Genomic DNA, 27,772 nt, shown 5'->3' on the forward strand with positions numbered 1-27,772 from the left:
CTCTCCCCACCCAGCACAGCCCCTCTCATCTCCCTGCGCAGTTCCCAGCACAGCCCTCCTCCCAACGCAGCACCCAGCACAGCCCCTCTTCCCACCCAGCACAGCTCCCAGCACAGCCCCTCTCCTCTCCCTGCGCAGCTCCCAGCACAGCCCCTCTCCCCTCCCAATGCAGCTCCCAGCACAGCCCCTCTCCCCACCCAGCGCAGCACCCAGCACTGCCCCTCTCCCCACCCAGCGCAGCACCCAGCACAGCCCCTCTCCCCACCCAGCACAGCCCCTCTCCCCTCCCAGCGCAGCTCCCAGCATAGCTCCCTCTCCCCTCCCAGCTCAGCACCCAGCACAGCCCCCACTCCCCTCCCAGCATAGCTCCCCCTCCCAGCACAGCCCGCTCTCCCCTCACAGCACAGTTCCCTCCCAGCTAAGCGCAGCCCCCTCTCAGCACAGCGCAGCTCCCTCTCAGCACAACGCAGCCCCCTCTCAGCACAGCGCAGCCCCCTCTCAGCACAGCGCAGCCCCCTCTCAGCACAGCACAGCGCAGCCCCCTTTCAGCACAGCTCCCTCTCAGCACAGCTCTCAGTACAGCACCCTCTCGGCGCATCACTCCACCACCCTGTTAAAAATCGAAGACACCTTTTAAAACACAAATTGAAAGCACTAAAGGGGGAGACCTTTCTAATGCGCTAAAATTGTTCAACACTAATTGGAAATATATCCAAATATTAATTGATTGCTCTGACATATTACTTTATTCACCAGATAATAAATATACCCAAGAACCGTTTCTCAGTTGATCTGTCTACTCGAGCTAGAAACGCCCACCTTATCGAAAGCAAATCCAGGACTGTTCATAGCTCCTATCCCTTTGCTTCTAGAGAAGGGGCTGAGCCATCCTGCCAGGGGGCAGCACCGGCGTGGCTATCCCAGAGGGCAGCACCGGCGTGGCTATCCCAGAGGGCAGCACCGGCGTGGCTATCCCAGAGGGCAGCACCGGCGTGGCTATCCCAGAGGGCAGCACCGGCGTGGCTATCCCAGGGGGCAGCACAGACGTGGCTATCCCAGGGGGCAGCACCGACGTGGCTATCCCAGGGGGCAGCACCGACGTGGTTATCCCAAGGGGCAGCACCGACGTGGCTGTCCCAGGGGGCAGCACCGACGTGGCTGTCCCAGGGGGCAGCGCTGGCGATGCTATCCCAGGGGGCAGCACTGGTGTGGCCAGATTGGTTCGGTAGGTGAGGATTTGAGGCTTATTTTAGTCATAGCTAAGAAAAATAAGCAAGGAATGAAAGAATTTAGAGGAAATTGGTTGTGTGAGTGGGGCAGTAGTATTTACACAATGTGTTTGGATACTGGACATGCTACATAGTGAGTAGTAGTAAGAAACCCTCCCAATTTGTGGTATATCTTAGTGTGTGAAGGTTTGGTATGCCCTCACGGAGCGAAGTATCTCCGGAAGCAGGGGATCCCCAGAACTGGAATTAATGGGGTTGAGTTCCGGAGCTTCTGCAGCTTCAATCATATGTTAGAAATAAACAAAAAGATGTACGCTTAGATTGCCAATTTAAAAGAAACCCACTGTATGTGTGCAGATTGTGTAGCTAAACAAGGGACGTTACATAGAAACGCACATGTATTTACATGTCAAAGAACAGTAAATTGTTCAATCTTTCTCATCAATAGAGCCGGTCCTCGCTTATGTGATGTAATGCGTCCTGCAAACCGCCGTCGGATAACGGACCGTCGGATTGCAGGTCCATGTTAATCCGCGGAAGGTGAGCATCTACAACCACAAATTGCTGAATACCAATGAGGCTACCCCTAGTGCGCACACGACAGAGCGCAAAGGCGCGAGCGCATTTTGAAAAGACAAAAAATGTCTATTCATGCGACGTCCGCGTCACGTCCGTGTGACCTGGGCAATTCAGCCAATCACGGCAAACCGGCCTTCTGATGTGTCCGCCATGTCTCCCCAATCGCTTCCATCACAATTCACACATCGCTCGGGCGAGAGGCGCCAACGCGGTGTATGCTCGCGGTCTAAATCCTAGTCAGGTACTTTAGAAAACGGACTATTTAAGTATTCATTTTTTCATAGAGAAATATTTGCAAATAAACTGTTTCCTGGGTTATTTACCCATTTGCTTCTTCATTAACTTGTCTTAAAGATTTAGATATGTATATATATATTTATTTAGTTATTTAACAATCAACCTTGTGTCAGTAGATATCGGAAGTATTCCTCCTTTACATTATCGTCTCCACTATTATTCCCAGTTAATAAATTGGTTCACCGTCCAAACATTTGTGGGATATTGACTCCTCTCTTCGGGTTGCGGGTTATTGACTCCTGCCTCTCTTCGGGTTGAAGTTATTGACTCTTGCCTCTCTTCGGGTTGAGGTTATTGACTCCTGCCTCTCTTCGGGTTGAGGTTATTGACTCCTGCCTCTCTTCGGATTGAGGTTAGTGACTACTGCCTCTCTTCAGATTGCACGTTAATGACTCCTGCCTCTCTTCAGATTGCAGGTTAATGACTCCTGCCTCTCTTCGGGTTTCGGGTTATTAACTCCTGCTTCTCTTCGGGTTTCGGGTTATTGACTCCTGCCTCTCTTCGTGTTGAGGTTATTGACTCCTGCTTCTCTTCGGGTTGAGGTTATTGACTCCAGCCTCTCTTCAGGTTGCCGGTTATTGACTCCTGTCTCTCTTTGGGTTGCCGGTTATTGACTCCTGCCTCTCTTCGAGTTGAGGTTATTGACTCCTGCCTCTCTTCGGGTTGAGGTTATTGACTCCTGCTTCTCTTCGGGTTGAGATTATTGACTCCAGCCTCTCTTCAGGTTGCCGGTTATTGACTCCTGTCTCTCTTTGGGTTGCCGGTTATTGACTCCTGCCTCTCTTCGAGTTGAGGTTATTGACTCCTGCCTCTCTTCGGGTTGAGGTTATTGACTCCTGCCTCTCTTCGGGTTGCAGGTTATTGACTCCTGCCTCTCTTCGGGTTTCGGATTACTGACGCCTGCCTCTCTTCATTAGTTGGACCATACAGATGGTACTCCTGTAGCTCCTGAGTGCTGATATACCCTTTACAAAAAGTTGTACAGTTGAAATTGGGATATGTTTTCAATGAATATCTATTCTCTGCATGCTTCTTAAATGCATCTTCAGTTTTCAATGAGCTCTTATAAATCCAGCCCTTTACTTAGCAATAGATTATGATGCAAAATAGGGTAACACAAGAGCGGAAAATCCTTTCCCAATGTTGTTCTGTAGCTCAGTCTCAAGAAAGTTCCCATACAGTAAATGCCGCCTGTCATTATGTTATACAGAGTTTGAAGAAAAGGAATAAGTACAGAACGGCCTGTTCTGCAGAATTTCCAAACGACGTACAGTTGATTGTGTATCATCTAAGCTCATTCAATAGACGTATAGTTTTATAATGAGCTGTTGTCCATGCATTACCCTGTATATAATTTGTAAACACGCGCAGATACCCATAAACTATATGGAGTGTTTCTATAACAATACAAACATTTTCTGTTTATCGCCAAACATTTCATTTATCCCATTACACGGTGAGAGAATTATTATCTCTCCTGTTGCAGCAGAACCCTTTCTCCTATAATGGAATTCTATTTTGGAAATGTATTTTGGTATTATAAGGTTCCACTTTATAGTGACTATGGTTCAATCAGTGATCTGAAAGGCACTTAAATGCTTTGAACAAGACACATAAAAAGCTTTTATTGCAAACGCTTTGCTGTATGTACCAATTTTGACATTGATCTCATTCCATGTAAGGACATTTTGGAAGCTACCCATAGCATATAAAATCACATGGTGAGTTTTGATCTCCAGCTGGTGATTAAAGCACATGATGGAAGTTAGAACATTTCTTGTGCGCATTAGCATACCCCTAAAACAGTTCTGTTATAAATGCCGGAGTTGTTCATTCTCCTAATAGGAAACATTTACACAGAGGTCAGAAAATTATACCTGTTTATTTTACATTACAAAATAATGGAACTATCTGGACAGAGGCGATTTCATTATTAAGATTAGTTAATAGGTAGATAATGTATGTAAATCGGCTGTAAAGCACAAAAGGGGCCGTTTAAAATGAAATATTTCCATATTTCTCCCCAGGTTACCCCGAGTTTAGACTGACAGACAGTATAAAAAGGAGATGCCCAGCCGTAACACAGCCCGGGGCTGCCACACCCGTTACTTACAGTTCTTACCTACTGGGTACACCCAATGTGAAGAGGTCAGGCAGATTACCTATTCTAAGGGCGAATAAAACATTTTTATTACACTGGATTCAGGCACCTAAATTAATCTAGTTGAATAGAAGAAAAGAATCACCATATCAAGTAATAATGAATGGCAGATGTCCTCCCAGAATCAGTTTTAGTTAGGTGCTTAATCTATCCCGGGCCCTTCATCCGCACGTAATACTGATTTTACACCCGCTTTTAAATTGAGTTGCGATAACTTTGTTTTCACCTGGCCAGGGTTTATCTATAGCTACTGTAGGGTGACCAGATTTTCAAAATGAAAAACCGGGACACAATAAAAAATTATTTATAAAACAAATTACATCACGTGACGCACCCTGTCGCCATGACAATGAGACACTGATGTTAGGCGGTGACATGTTGCCATGATAATGTGGCATCACGTGATGCCTCGGCACCATACTGCGTCCCGTTGGTGGGGGCTGCAGTGTGTGTCTGTATGTGTGTGTATAGGAGGTGGGCCCTGCAGTGTGTGTCTGTATGTGTGTGTATAGGAGGTGGGCCCTGCAGTGTGTGTCTGTATGTATATAAATAATGAAGACATTTATTAAAATTAAAATAATTAACAAATTAAAATTAAATAAATAATTGACAAATTAAAATTAAATAAAAAAATTTAGGCATTAATTAAAATTAAGACTTTTAAAAATGTGACCTTCCTGACCTTACACTTTGCAAAATAGGGTCTCTTGCTCTCCTCGTGGCAGTCAGTGACATCACTGCCATGCAGGGCCGCAGACAGCTTTCCTGGGGCCAAGGAAGAAAGTTTTCACCGGGGCCCTGTACCCACGTTTCGGCGGCCTTGTGAGAACCCCCCCTTCTCACACACCTCCTCACTCTCACCCCACCTCACACTCCCCAGTCACCCATTCCCTCCCCCCCTCTCACCCATTCCTTCCCCCCCTCTCACCCATTCCTTCCCCCCCTCTCTCTTACACCCCCACCCCCATGTATTTTTCTCCCCTCCTCACACTCAACCTCCCTCCCCAATATATGTGCACACACAGTGACACACACACACACAGCTCCCCATCCTCATACTTCCTCCTCCTCTCCTCATACCTACCCCCTCTTCTCCCCCCCTCATACTTCCACATATACCTCCCCTCCTCATACCTTCCCCATCCCTCATCATACCTGCCCCATCCCTCCTCATACCTGCCCCATCCCTCCCCATCCCTCCCCATACCTGCCCCATCCCTCCCATACCTGCCCTATCCCTCCTCCTCCCCTCTCCATAGCTTCCCCATACCTGCCCCATCCCTCCTCCTCCCCTCCCTATACCTTCCCCTCAGTTCCTCATACCTTCCCTAGCTCCTCATATCTCCCCCTCCCCTCCTCATACCTTCCCCTTCCCTCCTCATACCTTCCCCTCCCCCTCCTCATACCTTCCCCTCCCCCTCCTCATACCTTCCCCATCCCTCCTCATACCTGCTCCATCCCTCCCCCTCCCTATACCTTCCCCTCAGCTCCTCATACCTTCCCCTAGCTGCTCATACCTTCCCCATTCCTCCTCATACCTTCCCCATCACTCCTCATACCTTCCCCATACCTCCCACATACCTCCCCATACCTTCCTCATCCCTTCCCCTCGCCTCCTCATACCTTCCCCTCAGCTCCTCATACATTCCCCTCAGCTCCTCATACCTTCCCCTCAGCTCCTCATATCTTCCCCTCATACCTTCCCCTCAGCTCCTCATATCTCCCCCTCCTCATACCTTCCCCTCAGCTCCCATATCTCCCCCTCCTCATACCTTCCCCTCCTCATATCTTCCCCTCAGCTCCTCATATCTCCCCCTCCTCATACCTTCCCCTGAGCTCCTCCTATGACACACACAGACAGACAGGAGACATACACACAGACAGGAGACACACACACAGACAAGAGACACACACATAGACAGCACACACAGGATACAGACAGGACACACACACACACACCTACCTCTCTCTCACTGAGAAGCAGCTCACTCCATCCGGCCCGGTACTAAGCCCCGTCCCCGAGATCCTCTGACCTCCAACCAATCCCCTGCTTCTACTCTCTAAGCCCATCTCCCCCCCCCCCCCCCGGCATTCTAACATGAAAGAAATACTACCCGGCTGCCGCATCCTCCTCCTTGGCGCTGCCGCTCGCTCCACCCGCGCATCCCCCCCCCCCACGTACCGTTGCCGACTCCCCCGCGCACCAGGGAGAAAAAACGGGACATTCACGGGACGGACAGGAACCCGGGACGAATGGTCACCCTATCTATAGCATGACTTAATCTGATATGTATTCTCACAATGTGACTGGAGTGTATGTATGCAGCCCTGCACTGTCCCTTAGTATGCAGGTGATGGGATGTGCGCTGCAGCCCTGCACTGTCCCCATAGTATGCAGGATGGGATGTGCGCTGCAGCCCTGCCGGTCCCCTTAGTATGCAGGTGATGGGATGTGCGCTGCAGCCCTGCACTGTCCCCTCAGTATGCAGTTGATGGGATGTGCGCTGCAGCCCTGCACTATCCCCTTAGTATGCAGGTGATGGGATGTGCGCTGCAGCACTGTCCCCTTAGTATGCAGGTGATGGGATGTGCGCTGCAGCCCTGCACTGTCCCTTAGTATGCAGGTGATGGGATGTACGCTGAAGCACTGTCCCCATAGTATGCAGGTGATGGGATGTGCGCTGCAGCCCTGCACTGTCCCCATAGTATGCAGGATGGGATGTGCGCTGCAGCCCTGCCGGTCCCCTTAGTATGCAGGTGATGGGATGTGCACTGTCCCTTAGTATGCAGGTGATGGGATGTGCGCTGCAGCCCTGCACTGTCCCCTTAGTATGCAGTTGATGGGATGTGCGCTGCAGCCCTGCACTATCCCCTTAGTATGCAGGTGATGGGATGTGCGCTGCAGCACTTTCCCCTTAGTATGCAGGTGATGGGATGTGCGCTGCAGCCCTGCACTGTCCCCTTAGTATGCAGGTGATGGGATGTGCGCTGCAGCCCTGCACTGTCCCCTTAGTATGCAGGTGATGGGATGTGCGCTGCAGCCCTGCACTGTCCCCTTAGTATGCAGGTGATGGGATGTGCGCTGCAGCCCTACACTGTCCCCTTAGTATGCAGGTGATGGGATATGCGCTGCAGCCCTGCACTATCCCCTTAGTATGCAGGTGATGGGATGTGCGCTGCAGCACTGTCCCCTTAGTATGCAGGTGATGGGATGTGCGCTGCAGCCCTGCACTGTCCCCTTAGTATGCAGGTGATGGGATGTGCGCTGCAGCCCTGCAATGCTCCCTTAGTATGCAGGTGATGGGATGTGCGCTGCAGCCCTGCACTGTCCCTTAGTATGCAGGTGATGGGATGTGCGCTGCAGCCCTGCACTGTCCCTTAGTATGCAGGTGATGGGATGTGCGCTGCAGCCCTGCACTGTCCCCTTAGTATGCAGGTGATGGGATGTGCGCTGCAGCCCTGCACTGTCCCCTTAGTATGCAGGTGATGGGATGTACGCTGAAGCACTGTCCCCATAGTATGCAGGTGATGGGATGTGCGCTGCAGCCCTGCACTGTCCCCATAGTATGCAGGATGGGATGGGCGCTGCAGCCCTGCCGGTCCCCTTAGTATGCAGGTGATGGGATGTGCACTGTCCCTTAGTATGCAGGTGATGGGATGTGCGCTGCAGCCCTGCACTGTCCCCTCAGTATGCAGTTGATGGGATGTGCGCTGCAGCCCTGCACTATCCCCTTAGTATGCAGGTGATGGGATGTGCGCTGCAGCACTGTCCACTTAGTATGCAGGTGATGGGATGTGCGCTGCAGCCCTGCACTGTCCCTTAGTATGCAGGTGATGGGATGTACGCTGAAGCACTGTCCCCATAGTATGCAGGTGATGGGATGTGCGCTGCAGCCCTGCACTGTCCCCATAGTATGCAGGATGGGATGTGCGCTGCAGCCCTGCCGGTCCCCTTAGTATGCAGGTGATGGGATGTGCACTGTCCCTTAGTATGCAGGTGATGGGATGTGCGCTGCAGCCCTGCACTGTCCCCTTAGTATGCAGTTGATGGGATGTGCGCTGCAGCCCTGCACTATCCCCTTAGTATGCAGGTGATGGGATGTGCGCTGCAGCACTGTCCCCTTAGTATGCAGGTGATGGGATGTGCGCTGCAGCCCTGCACTGTCCCTTAGTATGCAGGTGATGGGATGTGCGCTGCAGCCCTGCACTGTCCCCTTAGTATGCAGGTGATGGGATGTGCGCTGCAGCCCTGCACTGTCCCCTTAGTATGCAGGTGATGGGATGTGCGCTGCAGCCCTGCACTGTCCCCTTAGTATGCAGGTGATGGGATGTGCGCTGCAGCCCTACACTGTCCCCTTAGTATGCAGGTGATGGGATGTGCGCTGCAGCCCTGCACTATCCCCTTAGTATGCAGGTGATGGGATGTGCGCTGCAGCACTGTCCCCTTAGTATGCAGGTGATGGGATGTACGCTGCAGCCCTGCACTGTCCCTTAGTATGCAGGTGATGGGATGTACGCTGAAGCACGGTCCCCATAGTATGCAGGTGATGGGATGTGCGCTGCAGCCCTGCACTGTCCCCATAGTATGCAGGATGGGATGTGCGCTGCAGCCCTGCCGGTCCCCTTAGTATGCAGGTGATGGGATGTGCACTGTCCCTTAGTATGCAGGTGATGGGATGTGCGCTGCAGCCCTGCACTGTCCCCTTAGTATGCAGTTGATGGGATGTGCGCTGCAGCCCTGCACTATCCCCTTAGTATGCAGGTGATGGGATGTGCGCTGCAGCACTTTCCCCTTAGTATGCAGGTGATGGGATGTGCGCTGCAGCCCTGCACTGTCCCCTTAGTATGCAGGTGATGGGATGTGCGCTGCAGCCCTGCACTGTCCCCTTAGTATGCAGGTGATGGGATGTGCGCTGCAGCCCTGCACTGTCCCCTTAGTATGCAGGTGATGGGATGTGCGCTGCAGCCCTACACTGTCCCCTTAGTATGCAGGTGATGGGATGTGCGCTGCAGCCCTGCACTATCCCCTTAGTATGCAGGTGATGGGATGTGCGCTGCAGCACTGTCCCCTTAGTATGCAGGTGATGGGATGTGCGCTGCAGCCCTGCACTGTCCCCTTAGTATGCAGGTGATGGGATGTGCGCTGCAGCCCTGCAATGCTCCCTTAGTATGCAGGTGATGGGATGTGCGCTGCAGCCCTGCACTGTCCCTTAGTATGCAGGTGATGGGATGTGCGCTGCAGCCCTGCACTGTCCCTTAGTATGCAGGTGATGGGATGTGCGCTGCAGCCCTGCACTGTCCCCTTAGTATGCAGGTGATGGGATGTGCGCTGCAGCCCTGCACTGTCCCCTTAGTATGCAGGTGATGGGATGTACGCTGAAGCACTGTCCCCATAGTATGCAGGTGATGGGATGTGCGCTGCAGCCCTGCACTGTCCCCATAGTATGCAGGATGGGATGTGCGCTGCAGCCCTGCCGGTCCCCTTAGTATGCAGGTGATGGGATGTGCACTGTCCCTTAGTATGCAGGTGATGGGATGTGCGCTGCAGCCCTGCACTGTCCCCTCAGTATGCAGTTGATGGGATGTGCGCTGCAGCCCTGCACTATCCCCTTAGTATGCAGGTGATGGGATGTGCGCTGCAGCACTGTCCACTTAGTATGCAGGTGATGGGATGTGCGCTGCAGCCCTGCACTGTCCCTTAGTATGCAGGTGATGGGATGTACGCTGAAGCACTGTCCCCATAGTATGCAGGTGATGGGATGTGCGCTGCAGCCCTGCACTGTCCCCATAGTATGCAGGATGGGATGTGCGCTGCAGCCCTGCCGGTCCGCTTAGTATGCAGGTGATGGGATGTGCACTGTCCCTTAGTATGCAGGTGATGGGATGTGCGCTGCAGCCCTGCACTGTCCCCTTAGTATGCAGTTGATGGGATGTGCGCTGCAGCCCTGCACTATCCCCTTAGTATGCAGGTGATGGGATGTGCGCTGCAGCACTGTCCCCTTAGTATGCAGGTGATGGGATGTGCGCTGCAGCCCTGCACTGTCCCTTAGTATGCAGGTGATGGGATGTGCGCTGCAGCCCTGCACTGTCCCCTTAGTATGCAGGTGATGGGATGTGCGCTGCAGCCCTGCACTGTCCCCTTAGTATGCAGGTGATGGGATGTGCGCTGCAGCCCTGCACTGTCCCCTTAGTATGCAGGTGATGGGATGTGCGCTGCAGCCCTACACTGTCCCCTTAGTATGCAGGTGATGGGATGTGCGCTGCAGCCCTGCACTATCCCCTTAGTATGCAGGTGATGGGATGTGCGCTGCAGCACTGTCCCCTTAGTATGCAGGTGATGGGATGTACGCTGCAGCCCTGCACTGTCCCTTAGTATGCAGGTGATGGGATGTGCGCTGCAGCCCTGCACTATCCCCTTAGTATGCAGGTGATGGGATGTGCGCTGCAGCACTGTCCCCTTAGTATGCAGGTGATGGGATGTGCGCTGCAGACCTGCACTGTCCCCTTAGTATGCAGGTGATGGGATGTGCACTGTCCCTTAGTATGCAGGTGATGGGATGTGCGCTGCAGCCCTGCACTGTCCCCTCAGTATGCAGTTGATGGGATGTGCGCTGCAGCCCTGCACTATCCCCTTAGTATGCAGGTGATGGGATGTGCGCTGCAGCACTGTCCACTTAGTATGCAGGTGATGGGATGTGCGCTGCAGCCCTGCACTGTCCCTTAGTATGCAGGTGATGGGATGTACGCTGAAGCACTGTCCCCATAGTATGCAGGTGATGGGATGTGCGCTGCAGCCCTGCACTGTCCCCATAGTATGCAGGATGGGATGTGCGCTGCAGCCCTGCCGGTCCCCTTAGTATGCAGGTGATGGGATGTGCACTGTCCCTTAGTATGCAGGTGATGGGATGTGCGCTGCAGCCCTGCACTATCCCCTTAGTATGCAGATGATGGGATGTGCGCTGCAGCACTGTCCCCTTAGTATGCAGGTGATGGGATGTGCGCTGCAGCCCTGCACTGTCCCTTAGTATGCAGGTGATGGGATGTGCGCTGCAGCCCTGCACTGTCCCCTTAGTATGCAGGTGATGGGATGTGCGCTGCAGCCCTGCACTGTCCCCTTAGTATGCAGGTGATGGGATGTGCGCTGCAGCCCTGCACTGTCCCCTTAGTATGCAGGTGATGGGATGTGCGCTGCAGCCCTACACTGTCCCCTTAGTATGCAGGTGATGGGATGTGCGCTGCAGCCCTGCACTATCCCCTTAGTATGCAGGTGATGGGATGTGCGCTGCAGCACTGTCCCCTTAGTATGCAGGTGATGGGATGTACGCTGCAGCCCTGCACTGTCCCTTAGTATGCAGGTGATGGGATGTGCGCTGCAGCCCTGCACTATCCCCTTAGTATGCAGGTGATGGGATGTGCGCTGCAGCACTGTCCCCTTAGTATGCAGGTGATGGGATGTGCGCTGCAGCCCTGCACTGTCCCCTTAGTATGCAGGTGATGGGATGTGCGCTGCAGCCCTGCAATGCTCCCTTAGTATGCAGGTGATGGGATGTGCGCTGCAGCCCTGCACTGTTCCCTTAGTATGCAGGTGATGGGATGTGCGCTGCAGCCCTGCACTATCCCCTTAGTATGCAGGTGATGGGATGTGCGCTGCAGCCCTGCACTATCCCCTTAGTATGCAGGTGATGGGATGTGCGCTGCAGCCCTGCCTGTCCCGTTAGTATGCAGGTGATGGGATGTGCACTGCAGCCCTGCACTGTCCCCATAGTATGCAGGTGATGGGATGTGCACTGCAGCCCTGCAATGCCCCCTTAGTATGCCGGTGATGGGATGTGCGCTGCAGCCCTACACTGTCCCTTAGTATGCAGGTGATGGGATGTGCACTGCAGCCCTGCACTGTCCCCATAGTATGCAGGTGATGGGATGTGCGCTGCAGCCCTGCCTGTCCCCTTAGTATGCCGGTGATGGGATGTGCGCTGCAGCCCTACACTGTCCCTTAGTATGCAGGTGATGGGATGTGCACTGCAGCCCTGCACTGTCCCCATAGTATGCAGGTGATGGGATGTGCACTGCAGCCCTGCACTGTCCCCTTCCTATGCAGGTGATGGGATGTGCGCTGCAGCACTGTCCCCTTAGTATGCAGGTGATGGGATGTGCACTACAGCTCTGCACTGTCCCCTTACTATGCAGTTGATGGGATGTGCGCTGCAGCCCTACACTGTCCCCTTAGTATGCAGGTGATGGGATGTGCGCTGCAGCCCTGCACTGTCCCCTTAGTATGCAGGTGATGGGATGTACGCTGAAGCACTGTCCCCATAGTATGCAGGTGATGGGATGTGCGCTGCAGCCCTGCACTGTCCCCATAGTATGCAGGTGATGGGATGTGCACTGTCCCTTAGTATGCAGGTGATGGGATGTGCGCTGCAGCCCTGCCGGTCCCCTTAGTATGCAGGTGATGGGATGTGCACTGTCCCTTAGTATGCAGGTGATGGGATGTGCGCTGCAGCCCTGCACTGTCCCCTCAGTATGCAGTTGATGGGATGTGCGCTGCAGCCCTACACTGTCCCCTTAGTATGCAGGTGATGGGATGTGCGCTGAAGGCCTGCACTGTCCCTTAGTATGCAGGTGATGGGATGTGCGCTGCAGCACTGTCCCCTTAGTATGCAGGTGATGGGATGTGCACTGCAGCCCTGCACTGTCCCTTAGTATGCAGGTAATGGGATGTGCGCTGCAGCCCTGCACTGTCCCCTTAGTATGCAGGTGATCGGATGTGCACTGCAGCCCTGCAATGCCCCCTTAGTATGCAGGTGATGGGATGTGCGCTGCAGCCCTGCACTGTTCCCTTAGTATGCAGGTGATGGGATGTGCGCTGAAGCACTGTCCCCTTAGTATGCAGGTGATGGGATGTGCGCTGAAGCACTGTCCCCATAGTATGCAGGTGATGGGATGTGCGCTGCAGCCCTGCACTGTCCCCATAGTATGCAGGATGGGATGTGCACTGTCCCTTAGTATGCAGGTGATGGGATGTGCGCTGCAACCCTGCCTGTCTCCTTAGTATGCAGGTGATGGGATGTGCACTGCAGCCCTGCACTGTCCCCTTAGTATGCAGGTGATGGGATGTGCGCTGCAGCCCTGCACTGTCCTCTTTTTGTGCAGGTGTTGGGATGTGCGCTGCAGCCCTGCACTGCCCCCTTAGTATGCAGGTGATGGGATGTGCGCTGCAGCCCTACACTGTCCCCTTAGTATGCAGGTGATGGGATGTGCGCTGCAGCACTGTCCACTTAGTATCCAGGTGATGGGATGTGCGCTGCAACCCTGCACTGTCCCCATAGTATGCAGGTGATGGGATGTGCGCTGCAGCCCTGTCCCCTCAGTATGCAGGTTATGGGATGTGCGTTGCAGCCCTGCACTGCCCCCTTAGTATGCAGGTGATGGGATGTGCGCTGCAGCCCTGCACTGTCCCCTTAGTATGCAGGTGATGGGATGTGCGCTGCAGCACTGTCCACTTAGTATCCAGGTGATGGGATGTGCGCTGCAACCCTGCACTGTCCCCATAGTATGCAGGTGATGGGATGTGCGCTGCAGCCCTGTCCCCTCAGTATGCAGGTTATGGGATGTGCGTTGCAGCCCTGCACTGCCCCCTTAGTATGCAGGTGATGGGATGTGCGCTGCAGCCCTGCACTGTCCCCTTAGTATGCAGGTGATGGGATGTGCGCTGCAGCCCTGCCTGTCCCCTTAGTATGCAGGTGATGGGATGTGCGTTGCAGCCCTGCACTGTCTCTTAGTATGCAGGTGATGGGATGTGCGCTGCAGCCCTGCACTGTCCCCTTAGTATGCAGGTGATGGGACGTGCGCTGCAGCCCTGGCTGTCCCCTTAGTATGCAGGTGATGGGATGTGCACTGCAGCCCTGCAGCCGTGCACTGTCCCTTAGTATGCAGGTGATGGGATGTGCGCTGCAGCCCTGGCTGTCCCCTTAGTATGCAGGTGATGGGACGTGCGCTGCAGCCCTGCCTGTCCCCTTAGTATGCAGGTGATGGGATGTGCACTGTCCCCTTAGTATACAGGTGATGGGATGTGGGGACGGTCCCTGGGGCTTCTCACAAGTAGGCAGCATGAAGGTGCAGCACCTGATCCTTGTGTCGCCCTGGGAGTTGCGCTCTCTCCGGTACGGCTACTTCTCTGTGCTGGAAAAAAACATTTGTTTCCCCTTACACAGTATACTGTATATCATGTTTGCATACCTGCTTATTGATATATTGGAATAAATTCTGAATCAGGGTGTATTGTGATGGGTTTCTTGTCTGTGCTGGAAGAACCTGCTTTGCTGTAATCTGCTGTCCCTATTGGTAGTAATGTGTTCCTGTGTATGTCTTGGTTCTTTGTGTCCATCTCTGTTTATCTAACTACATGAGTGCCTCCTGGACATCACGCATGGACGCTTGCTGGCGGACATGGAGTCTGACCCTTGCTCTGGGCATTTGGCCTTTGTTATCCTTTCTGTATTCCTATCACAAACGATGAAACACCTGCTGTACTGCCACGATGCTCACCTGACTTACCTGGATGTGTTTGATATTTAAGTAATAATCCCTGAAGAACAGGGCATTACTGGCCAATAATGCCCTGGCTGGAAGAGTTGAAGGCCCGAGGCGAAGCTGAGGGACTTTAACCCAGCAAGGGCATTATTGGCCAGTAATGCCCTGTTCTTCTGGGATTATTACTATTATAGGCTAAATGTAGGCTTATTTAATAAATAATAGACACTTTTGTATAGTTATATAGATTTTTTTATTAAAATAAAATGGTAAATACATGAAACCACCTCTATATACGCTTACACTGCTGCTATCTATATCCACAAACTGACGACCCCTCTGTGTACACACACACACACACACAGCACCTCTACACACACACACACACAGCAGCTCAAGACACAACACAGCAGATCTACACACAAACTGCTGCCACACACACACCAGCACATCACACACAACACAGCACCGCTACAGACACAAGCACACCACACACACACACACACACACTGGAGCTCTACACACACAACACAGCACCTCTATACACACAACACAGCACCTCTACACTCACAACACAGCACCTCTACACACACAACACAGCAGCTCTACACACCAAACACAGCACCTCTACACACCCAACACAGCACCTCTACACACACAACACAGCACCTCTACACACACAACACAGCAGCTCTACAAACACACACACATACAACACAGCAGCTCTGCACACACACTCAACACAGCAGCTCTACACACACACACACACACACACACACAACACAGCAGCTCTACACACACACCTCAGCAGCTCTACACACACACACCAGCAGCTCTACACACACACACACACGCACACAGCGGCTCCACACACACACACACACACACACACACACACACACACACACACACACACACGGCAGCACTACTGCCTCTACACACACACACAACACAGCAGCTCTACACACACAAACTCTGCTGCAGCACAACACAATACATACACTGCTGCTGCTATACCCATAAACACTGCTACTGACACACACACACACACACACTGCAGCCACAATCAGAAATGCAGCCACTTATTAAACTTTGCAGACTCTCTCTTCCCCCTCCTCCCCTCCAATTCAACTGAATCTGCTCAGAAAATCTCAGTCAGCTCGGGAGGGGGGGAGTCAACCCGTGGCTGATACGTCCTGACCAATCCCCTGCCCTGTCTCAGAGCTGTTACTTCATTCTGACCAATCCACTGCCCTGTCTCAGCTGTTCTGAAAGCTGATTGGCTGGAAATATACACATTGAAAACTACACATTGCAAGTTGCTAAAATTCCGGGCATTACTGATTGGATAATGCCTGGAATTTTAACCAATCAGAGAGCAGGGTTTTCAATAATGCCCTGAATTTTACTGCTTTAACCTATAATACTTGTTACTGTGGATACATTATTTCAGCTTTACCTCTGCTGCGCTTGTCTCATTCTCTATTCCAGAGCTGGCAGGATTCCGTTCCCTGGGCTTGTACAGCCGCCATACACTGAGCTGGAAACAGGGAATCATGGGCAAAGCATACTGCTAAGGGTACTTTCCTCCATTTCCATGTGTATATATGGCAATATATATCTTTTATATGGAAATCCCTGTATATACACGTCTGTACTTGATTAGTTTTCTAGTATCCTGTTCCTCTCTCTTATCTATCTATTTGTTTAAATGTATAACTAACGACCTTTATACATTTAGTTTAGTTATTTCTCAATGTGTCCCACTCTTAACTCTCTCCCTCTCCTTATTAATCAGGTGTATTATTAATATTTACTTAATTCATTACTTACGAGAACGCCCTCCTTCTGTCTCTGTAAGTTCTTCCCACCTACCAATTAGATTGTAAGCTCTTCGGAGCAGGGACTCCTTTTCCGAAATGTTACTTTTATGTCTGAAGCGCTTATTCCCATGTTTTGTTATTTGTATTATTTATTATTTATATGATTGTCACGTGTATTACTACTGTGAAGCGCTATGTATATTAATGGCGACATAAATAAAGACATACATACACACATACATACTTAATTCAGTGTCCTTGGTTTCTTTGTTTCCTCCACCTGCTCTCTTTCTATGCACTCTCCCGTTGGTTTTCCTCTGTCACTGGAATCCTTTTACTTAAAAATCTTTGCCATTCTAAAATGTCGCTTCTGTTACCATAACATCCTATCTCTAGCTCACGCTTAAAGTACTAGGGGGGTGCAGGCTGGGTGTGGATATGCAGATAGAAAAAGGAAGGGCGCCAGGAACTTTTATAGTACAAAAAGAGCTTTATTCATGTAGCCATGTGTAAAATTGGTGTACATATCTCTTTCTCTTGCTGGCAGTAAACCTAGTAAGTATGCAGGATTGCCAGCAACAATCATTGAGGTTTGCCCTCAAACCCTGGTGAGGTGTCATATGTCCCAAAGGAAGTGACAACATGCTTTGTGTCCACCCTTAGTGACATCAGAGATGTGCCTGTTTCTGGAAGTGATATAAGACACAGCACTGCCTAAAGTTAGGAGTTCAGTTCAGTTGGTGTTCTGACTCTGTTCAGGAGTCATGTGGAGGTCTGCAACAGTGTTGCAGTGTCTGATGCAATAGCTGTGAGTCTGTGCAGCTCAAGAGAGACAAGCTGGTGAATCTCCCTAAGGGGAGAGGTAGAGAGCAACTCTATTAGAGGAGAAGGAACCTTCCTAATGGAGTGCAGCAAAGGAATGAGCGGCTAAGCTGCTAGCTGTGAGGGGCAGCTGGCCCATACCACCATGCCAATAAAGATGTCCTTGATAAAAAATACCCTAATGTATGAGTCTGGAATTACTCTGTAGAGGAAGGCACCACAGAGAAGTTCCTCATCAGAACCATCCCCATGCGGACGCAGGGATCCTGATGAGGTGGAGGCGCTGCACTGGATATAGGTAGGACTCGCACACACTACCTCAGCTGCCTGTCTGGATTGACAATCCCCAAACACCAGCATGCGGGAGACTCAGGAGACCTGTTGCCAACAGGTGCACCACCCGACACGACCATGTAATGGGGGCTGGTTAGACCACAGGGGCCAATATGAGATTGGAGGGGTCAGACCAGACAGAATACCCATTACATTCACATCCGTTTATAATGCTCGCCATATAACAGACAGACTTCACATTAGACATATTAACATATTACTCTGTGCTTCCCCTGGTACTATAGCTCTCGCTCCTACGCTGGGGACGTACTAATCTGATGGAAATCATTGATTATATAATGGGAATAAAGAAAGTAGAGGCGTGCCGGGTACAATCAAAGACAAGTTATTTGACATAAACTGTGCAGAATTTCAGCAGTATGACACTTATCCAAATCTTATGTTTCATTTTACCATTATACATAGTCATTTCTCCCGTTCCTACAGCTGGGAATGACTGGCGGTCCAAAAGGAAAACAACTGCATGTGTACCGTGGCCCAATCTCATCAAACGTATCGTCACTGCTTCCTCCTGTCTGCTGGTATACTTCTCCCTGTACACACTGCTTCCTCCTGTCTGCTGGTATACTTGTCCCTGTACATACTGCTTCCTCCTGTCTGCTGGTATACTTCTCCCTGTACACACTGCTTCCTCCTGTCTGCTGGTATACTTGTCCCTGTACACACTGCTTCCTCCTGTCTGCTGGTATACTTGTCCCTGTACACACTGCTTCCTCCTGTCTGCTGGTATACTTCTCCCTGTACACACTGCTTCCCCCTGTCTGCTGGTATACTTCTCCCTGTACACACTGCTTCCTCCTGTCTGCTGGTATACTTGTCCCTGTACATACTGCTTCCTCCTGTCTGCTGGTATACTTCTCCCTGTACACACTGCTTCCTCCTGTCTGCTGGTATACTTGTCCCTGTACACACTGCTTCCTCCTGTCTGCTGGTATACTTGTCCCTGTACACACTGCTTCCTCCTGTCTGCTGGTATACTTCTCCCTGTACACACTGCTTCCCCCTGTCTGCTGGTACAGGCATTCCCCGCATTAACATACGCAATGGGACCGGAGCATGTATGTAAAGCGAAAATGTACTTATAGTGAAGCACTACCTTTTCCCACTTATTGATGCATGCGCTGTACTGCAATCATCATATACGTGCATAACTGATGTAAATAACGCATGTGTAACAGGCTCTATAGTCTCCCCGCTTGCGCACAGCTTCGGTACAGGTAGGGAGCCGGTATTGCTGTTCAGGACGTGATGACAGGCGCATGCGTGAGCTGCTGTTTGCCTATTGGGCGATATGTCCTTACTCGTGAGTGTACTTAAAGTGAGTGTCCTTAAACCGGGGTATGCCTGTATACTTCTCCCTGTACAGCCAAACATTCTACTATCTCCGCTGCTTTCTTTTTATATTGTTTGGCCGCGTGCTGTAGAACAGGATTACCCAAAGAACAATTCAGGTGGTATCTTTCAGATGTTTATTGGTATAAAATAATAAAGTATAAGTATACACAAAGTGAAATAAGACCACGTTAAGGCTATCCCCCAGGTGCCTTTCCGTCTTGGTTTTTGTAACAGAAAATATCTTTAAGCAGATATTGTGACCCTGAGTATTTTGGTCCAGGTGCATTCATGCGCAGTATTTGTTTCCATTACACCTGATTTGCCACACTTTCCGCCACTCCTACAGTACAATCGTGCAAGATTGTTCCCCGTCCATCCACATCCTGCCTAATGTTAACCCTGTTGCGCTGTTTTCTTCCATCTGCGAAAAGATATGTTCCCTTACAAACCTGCAATACCAGCGATAAAGAAACAAAAGGGAACCAGTCTTGAGTGTAAGGCTGCATCCATAGGACTGCAGCCATGCTGAGGCGCCGTCCGGGGGCGTGTCGGGGGGCTGGCCAGTGACGTCACGGAGCTGGTTCGCCCTCATTGGGCGAACCGCTCACGTGACCGGCCCTGCGCTCCCTTGAGCGGTTGATTTAAAAATTTTGGTAAGACTTACGCTTCCGCACGCTTGCGGAAGCGTAAGCGAGCCCCTGCTAAAGTCGCTCTCATTGCGGCTGCAGGGGCTCAGTGCCGAGCGTGAGCGCGCCTCAGCATGGGTCAGCACATAAGCCTAATATGTTTTCATTGGAAAGATGCAGTGTAAACGCTCAGGAAGAATGATTGAAATTTCCACACCGTGAGATTAAAAAAACTAAAACTTATCTATGCGTGAGGCATGTGTAAAATATCCCTTTAATAGAGACCTAAATGGCACGTTTATAAATGAAAAACCTAATTTAATAACAAGTTTAGGGGTGTAAAGTACATCTCCTACAGCTCCCTTCAAAAGATTATGCCTGCGAGTTTCAAATTGTTAGATTTTCTGTTTCGTATATATATATTTATACAGCATTTCATATTCTAACGATCTCTAGCTACAATCATGTCCCGCTGTATCTCTGACCACTGTAAACTTTGCGTTTGCTTCAGATTTCAGAGTCTTTTGAGAACGGCCATTAAAGAAGTAGCAATATTTTGTAATGTATAATTTATTAGCAGAGACTGGAATTAGTACCTGCAGAGCATGTGTTTGATAACTTTAGAAGGCTGTAGAGGAAGCAGTTACTTGTATAAAGATTGAATTACCTCACCTGCCATGTACGCTTCTTTTCAGAAAGCCACTTTTCACTCGTTTCAAACCGAAAACTTCTCTCCTTCTAAATGGGTATGTTCTTGCTCAGATTACAGCAATTATAGTGGTTTTACTTTGCACCCAGTATTTTACATTGTACAAATCAGTATTGAGAGCTTGCGGCCAGACATAAGAGACACTTGCATTCCCTTAACCCTCTTACTGGCAAAATACTTGCATCACGTTGCAAAGCAAAGACGAGCTCACTTCTTTAGCTATGAATTTCATAAAGAAGAACTCCTTGTGCTCCTAAAATATGAACCATTTTACATAGTAGAATAATACCAATTATCTTTGTATTGTTCATTTTTCTAATACAATAAATTTCACGAACCAGGCGAAATTTGCCTTTTGGGAGGGGGGTGGGTGCCGAAATGGCTAAGGCCGGCAAACCCATGCTATTTCTATTTAATCTGTATAGAAATACAGTTTATTCAAATTAGCATTCATATGTGCTCATGTAAACTATCTTGTATGTATGCTAAATATCATCATTATTAGAACATCGCCTAGTTTCCAACGAGACGGTTTCATTGCACTATCCCGGGAGTGTGGTGGTGCCCGGTGCAGTGGGAGTGTGTCAGGGCTTCTTACCTTCCCCAGAGCCGGCATCTCCTCCTGCTACGTCACATTGCCATGGGGCCATTTGCAGGTGCGGCGTCATGTGTCATCACATTGTCATTGCGACACGTCGTCACATGATAGTAGGAGGAGATGCTGGGACCAAAAGAGGCCCCGTGCTCTCCTCGGCATTCTAGACGAACAAGCAAAAGTCCACAGCGCCGCGAGAGTGTCTGCCGCGATGGGCCTGTGAGAGACAATTCTTCTGGAACCCCCCTCACCGTTAATCCGGTGGTCACTTGATGGTGGCTGCTATCAACGGATGTCAAACCCTGACCCGTCTGCCAGATTTTCACCGCACTCCAGGGAATACTTGAACTACTGGACGACTTACTCTATTGCTGCACTATACATGTTTGCAATAAAGCAGTACTCCCGAAACATAACACTTCAAAACAAGTTAATTAGTCACATCATTTATCCAACATTTCGATATTCACTCTAGAGCAGTGTTTTTCCACAGGGGAACCTAGAAACCCTTGGGTTCCATGGGTATCCCTAAAGGATGTAATTTTCAGGTCATTTTTTTTTCACTTACGTTTTTATTGTTTTTTTCCAGCAGTTGTTGGAGGGGGGGGGGGGGGATACAGAAATCAAAAAGGGGGGGGGGAGGGAGGAATGGTGCAACATTCTTGACGAGCCCATTTCAGATAGTAAAAATACGTAATACATGACCACTGGCCAAAATTAATAGTTTTACACAAGTATATACACTTCAACATCATTTCAGATCAGTTCTGTTCATAACCCTCTTTATCTTATATTTTTGGGTTGGCTGACCCTCAGAGCAAGCTGGAGAACAGAGAAGGCCTCATTGGAGGATGTTGGACTGATCTATGGGTGGGTATCCCTGCGTGTTGAGAGTTTCATAAATCAGCCACGGCTGCCATACCTTTTGAAACTTTGAACAGGAATCTCTCAGAATCCCAGTGAGTCTCTCCATTTTGAGAGAGTACCAAATTCTTGTTATTATCTGGTTAAGAACCGGCAGGCTCGGGGCTCATCCACGCCTCTGCTATGGCACAGCGTGCTGCTGTAATTATATGGCTAATGGGAGGGGGTCCCTCGCAGCCTCCCTGGTCAAGCAATCCCTCCAGCCAATTAGGCGAGGGAAGCCCATGACCAGGGGGCAAGCCCCCTCCCCCGTCACCTCGCTAGGACCTCTGGGCCGCCGTCGCGACCCCTGGGGGAGGGACGGGGGTGGGGGGGCAGACCAAGGGAAGCCTTAAGAGGCAGCCGGGAGCCGAATCTTCCATTCTGCTCCCGGTCTGCGACGAAATTCCCACCCACCCATCCCGTTAGCAAACACAGTCGGGGGCAGATGCTTGCCCCCGGCCACTCCGTGGAGTAGTTACAATTCCCTTGATGATAAGCTGTCTATACTGCCTGTAAGCTGTAACATGAAACTTTGTGCCCAGCACATACTTGAAAACGAGAGGTAACTCTCAATGTATTACTTCCTGGTAAAATATTTTATAAATAAATAAATAAATAATAATTTTATTTTGGTACCTATCCATGTTCTCCTGAGGTTTGTTTAGGAGACCGAGCCATGAGTCGAGTGGGAAGTCAAGACCCAGAACTCTCTATATCAGATTGTGAGCCACTATTCAGAGCTCCGTAACCCAGGGGCACAGCCACCACATATGAATAAACGGGGTGCATTGACCACAACCCTTAGGACACATGTGGGTCGTGCCCGGATACATTTTAGCCAGACGCTCCGGGGTTAGGTACCACCTTTATAAAACTTTATAGGCATTTTCTTTGATCTGTACATATTGTGCTTGTGGACGCTGCTTCAAATATTTCCATCCATATTTCTGGTTCCAGAGTTTGGCCTAAATCTCTTTCCCACTGTGTTATAAATGGGAATTCTTTTTCCAGAGAAGGGAGAAAGTTAGAGGAATAAATAGTCGATGTTGACCCTATTTAGCTTAAAGCTTTGCGGCACAATGTCTCGAAAAATGTCAGGAGTGGGGGCATGCTTCCCCTTGAACAAACCCCTGGATCTGTAGGTACCTGAAGATTTTGCCGTTTGGGAGATCGTACTGGTCCCTGAAGGTGGGGAAGGAAAGGACCCTGAACTTATCCGTGTCCATAACATCCACTATCCTATGGATCCCCCTTAATCTCCATGCCTCAAAAACTGACCCACTCATGCCCGGGGAAAACTATGGGTTAAAAAATAGTGGTGTCATCCCCGATCTATCAAAACTAAGCTTCGAGTTCTTTTTATTTTTGTTCCAAAAGCTCACGTTGTGAGATATCGAGGGTAAACAACCACTTGCTTTTCTTTGGGAAATCTTAGGGGACCACAGAATTGATCTTAGTTCTAAGGGGGCCAGCAGTTCCGCCTCCAGTTCCATCCATCTTTTACCTCCTATGTCTGAGTGCCAGGCTAGTATTGAGCTGCTTTATCGTAGGATAGTAGGCATGGTAAAGCTAGCCCTCCCTTCAGTCTGGAAAATACCTAGATACTTCAGAGCTTTACTGCACCATTTAAAATCAAAGTTTACTGAGATTAATTTGACTGTTGTTTTAGGCAGGTTGATATTTAGTGCCTCGGATTTATTGCCATTGATTTTAAAACCTGAAAGTCTACTAAAGATTTCAAGTTCCTGGAACAGGTTCGGGAGCGATATAAGTGGCTTAGCCAGTGTCAGAAGTGCATCATCCGCGAACAGTGCTATTTTGTATTGTTTGCCCCGAGCTGGGTTACCCTCTATGTTAGGATTGTTTCTGACATGACTAGCCATTGGTTTGAGGGAGAGGGTGAACAGCAGAGGGGATAATGGGCATCCTTGTCTGGTGCCTCCTTTGAATGAAAGGCCTCCAAGGCTGTTCCTGAGCATAATACCCTGGCCGAAGGAGACGTGTAAAGGGCCATGATAAATCAGAGAATCTGGTCCCTGAAGACAATTTTTTTATGGTGCCTCCCATTTATTCCCAAGCCAGACCATCAAATGCCTTTTCCGCGTCAAAAGATATTACTAGAGAGTGAATATTTGTTTGTTTGGCCTGAGCTATCAGGACCATCGTTCTCCTCGTGTTGTCAGCTGCCTGTCTCCCCGGGACAAAACCTACATGGTCCAGGTGGACCAGACCAGGCAATACTTTATTAAGGCGATTGGCGAGTATTTTTGAGAGGATCTTCAGATCAACATTTATCAGTGATATCAGCATATAGCTGGCACAGCATGGTCTTTCCCTGCTTTTGGAATAAGGCATATATGATCTTGTAACATCGTATTCGGGAAATCTGCCCCGTCAAGTATGGAGTTAAATAGCTTTTGAAGATGGGGGATAAGAAAACGGGCAAATTTTTTGAAATATAAATTTGTTAACCCATCTGGGCCTGGAGATTTGTTTGGTTTCAGGGAGCTAATTACCTCCGCTATCTCTTCTTGGGTAATTAATTTGTTTAGATTGTCTTGCTCGGAAATTGTGGATAGCCCTGACTCAGATAAATATTTTTCCAGCTCCCTTCCGTAGTGCTGGAATTTAGTAGCTTTTTTTTACCATCGTATAGCTTACTATAGATAGAGTGGATTTGTGGAATTATTTTGCAATTGTAATCGGATTAATGGTGGACGTTAGGTTCCCCATGTTGGTTCAAATTTTATTGATATTTGACTGGGGTTGTTTGTGTCTAAGGCGATATGCCAGCATAGAGTCAGGCTTGTTAGCCTTCTCAAAATATCTTTGTTTTATCCACGTCATCGTTCTTTCTGCCGCCTCGAACAGGCAAGTATTAAGTTCCAACCTGTGGGTCAGCAGCTCCCACAAGAGTTTTTTAGAAAGGTTGTTTTGGTGGGATTGCTCTATATTTGTGATTATTACATTCAACATGTCTATTGTAGCTTGTCTTGCCTTTTTTCTGTTTGCCGCTATTCCGATTAGTTTGCCTCTTAAGACAGCTTTATGGGCTTCCCAGATGGATGACTGGTTTGGGACACTCCCAGCATTGAAAAAAAGTAATCCATAATATCTTTCTCCACTGTCTCGGCAATCTCTGGGATCGTAATTAACCCCTCATTGAGTCTCCAGAATCTAAATGGTGGGGGAGCTGTCAAATCTCTAAGTGTTACCTCCACTGGGGCATGATCAGAACGCGTTATATTTTTTATATGTGTTGAGAAAACTTGGGTTATTATGGGGGACGAGATAAAAATATAATCTAATCTGGTGTAAATCCAATGAGGGTCCGAGTAAAATGTGTAGTCTTTACATTTTGTGTTTAGCTCTCTCCACACATCGACCAGGCCAAACACCTTAAGATATTCTATCAGTTTCAGATGGTTGTCTGGGCTTTGGGGGACATCTGTCTCTGTGGCATTGGGGCTGACATGTCTACTTTTTTATCCAGGGTCGTTTTAAAGTCCCCGCCTGGTATAATTTGGCCCTTTGCCATGGAACAGCAAACAAACTAGATGGCGCTCAATATATTTTCAACTAAACATAGTGCAAGTGAATACTAATAATGTGTAAACAAAAGACCAGAAGAAAAAAATAAAATGCAAAATGAAATCACATGCAAATAAAAAGGAACAGATAAACACTCAAACCCTTAGAAGGACTGTTTCAAGGTCCACACGAACAAGGACAAAGAAGAACCAGGGGAGTGTTGTTACCTTAAAAAGAAATAAAACTCATAGTGCAACACTGTAGCAATATGAAACAAATGGAGCTCCAAAAGAACACCTCTATAGCTGAAAAATAACAGACTAGAGGGCTACAGATGGAGGCTATGGGGAGGAGGTGTAATCTCTAAAGAGAGAGACACACACGGAGCCAAGGTAAAATCACACAATTTATCCAAAAACAATCAAAGTGGAGGCTTACAAGATCCCAATGGGATAACAGCATAGAACGTTGGTGATCAAAACATCACATCACGCCGTCTTTGCTGCTCCAAGCCGCCATGGTGCATCGCTGCCTGGAGCCGACACGTCACTTCCGGTATTGGAGCCGACACGTCACTTCCGGTATTGCAGCCGATTTGAAGATGACGTCACGGGATTCCCAGCAGTCTCTCTCCCTCTCGATTGTAGGGTCACGCTCTACGCGTTTTGTCGTTCTGAGTGACGTGTCAGCTCCAGGCAGCGATGCACCATGGCGGCTTGAAGCAGCAAAGACGGCGTGATGTGATGTTTTGATCACCAATACTCAGAGAAATTGCAAAAAAAAACAAGAGTTACATCTCAGACTCTACAGGCCTCAATTAGTATGTTAAATGTTAAAAGTTCATGACAGTACAATTAGAAAAAGACAGAACAAGTATGGTTTGTTTGGAAGGGTTTCCAGGAGAAAGCCTCTTCTCTCTAAAAAGAACATGGCAGCACGGCTTAGGTTTGCAAAGTTGCATCTGAACAAACCACAAGACTTCTGGGACAATGTCCTTTGGACAGACGAGACCATAGTGGAGATGTTTGGACATAATGCACAGCGCCACGTTTGGTGAAATCCAAACACAGCATATCAGCACAAACACCTGTAGCCAGGGTTCCTCCGGTCCCCCTGACTCCCAGTTGTCTTTTTCCTTACCTCCAGCTTTGCGGGGGCGAGCGCGTCGCCGGGGGCTCCTGGTGGCAGCTGCGGCAGGACGCCAACATGTTTAATGTGTCCGCGCATGCACGGAGGGTTGCTCATGCGCAGAAGCGACGCAGCGGCCATTACAGTGTTTGGGAAATGGCAACAGAGACTTTCCATAGCGCAGGGGTTTTCCAAGGTTGCGCCTGCGCAGTTCCTTGCAGCAGGGAATAGCTACATTGTTGTGGGTTGAGTCAGTTAGGAGTAGAAGCTGGGAGTGAGGCAGGGGAGGTTGTGTATGTAGGTGTAAAGGACCCCATGCACTAGGCCCTTAATCCCATAGGCCCCCAGCTAGGCCCTGAGACATTGTAGGAGTTTGTGGCTGCTGTAGGGAAGGCCCTTGCAGTTAGGGACTTTGCCCTTTAGCAGTGAGTTAGAGTTCAAGGACACAGCTGCAGTGCTGCGCGGACCTGATGGTTGTTGTCTGAGACCAGATCCCTAAGAGGATAGAAATTGCTGCAGAGTGGGATCCCCCAGCGGACAGCTCTCGTGTGGAGATCACGTCGCTGAGAAGATCGGCGGATCCTTTGCGAAGAGATCGGCGAGCCCAGGTGCTGGCGCACTGGGCAGGTATCGTAACTAAGTGCACCAACAGAGTACACACATTGTGGGCAGCGCTGTCTCACATACAACGGAGGTTGGGTGTGGGACTTTGGGGTGCTGTGGACACAGTGTGGGGTACAGGGTGTGGGGTTACAGCCCTGCGAGGTGACCGGGTAGTTGTACTATTAGGGGTACAGAGTGATACAGTTGCTAATGTTATTGTCTGTTGCCCATACAGTAACTGTTGTATTGTGGGTCTGTTACAGTAAGGGCAGCACAGTAGCTATTTACAGCCCACCCCCCTGATCTCACTTAGGGGGTGGGGGAAACAGAGCTATACATCTCATACCACTGTCAAGCACGGTGGTGGGGTGGTGATGATTTGGGCTTGTTTTGTAGCCACAGGACCTGGGAACCTTGCAGTAATTGAGGTCTTTCTGGTCCAGTTCTCATACTTTTTATGGTTCAATGAGTGCATCTTTGTGTGTCTAGAACTCAGATATTGTGGTATCGATGTACCATGGTGTTCTTACCCCACTAAATT

General features: G+C 49.7%; 1 long non-coding RNA gene across 1 annotated transcript in view; it reads left to right on the forward strand.

Moving 5' to 3' along the window:
• The first annotated feature begins 1,049 nt into the window (after positions 1 to 1,049).
• LOC142502270 (uncharacterized) overlaps positions 1,050 to 27,772 on the forward strand; it is a 37,092-nt gene continuing 10,369 nt past the window's right edge. Inside the window, exons 1-2 of the long non-coding RNA XR_012803706.1 lie at positions 1,050 to 1,769; positions 16,291 to 16,378. This is a non-coding gene — a long non-coding RNA (uncharacterized LOC142502270). The remainder of the gene's footprint in view (positions 1,770 to 16,290; positions 16,379 to 27,772) is intronic.

The sequence above is a fragment of the Ascaphus truei genome, chromosome 9 (genome assembly GCF_040206685.1).
Source record: "Ascaphus truei isolate aAscTru1 chromosome 9, aAscTru1.hap1, whole genome shotgun sequence".
Classification (NCBI taxonomy): Eukaryota; Metazoa; Chordata; class Amphibia; order Anura; family Ascaphidae; genus Ascaphus; species Ascaphus truei.